This window comes from Panthera uncia, chromosome F2 (genome assembly GCF_023721935.1).
Source record: "Panthera uncia isolate 11264 chromosome F2, Puncia_PCG_1.0, whole genome shotgun sequence".
Taxonomy (NCBI): domain Eukaryota; kingdom Metazoa; phylum Chordata; class Mammalia; order Carnivora; family Felidae; genus Panthera; species Panthera uncia.
The window spans coordinates 75,216,961-75,217,341 of NC_064812.1; positions in this window are offsets into that span (position 1 = coordinate 75,216,961).

Consider the following 381-nt stretch of genomic DNA (forward strand, 5'->3'; position numbering starts at 1 on the left):
TTCCTTCCTTCCCTCCTTCCTTCCTCCCTTCCTCTCTCTTCCTTCCTTCCTCCATCCCTCCCTTCCTTCTCTCCTTCCTTCCTTTATCCCTCCCTCTGTCCTTTCCTTCCTTCCTTCCCTTCCTTCCTCCCTTCCTCTCTCCCTTCCTTCCTTACCTCCTTCCTTCCTCCCTTCCTCTCTTTTTCTTCCTTCCCTCCTTCCGTCCTCCCTTCCTCTCTCTCTTCCTTCCTTCCTTCCCTCCTTCCTTCCTTCCTTCCCTCCTTCCTTTTTTCCATGCTTCAACACCTCCTCTCCTGTACTTTCCTCTGTAAATAATATATAGAGCATATTCTTGGGCTTGTTGTGGAAGGGCATCCTGGAATCTTCATTCCTAAACAGAGT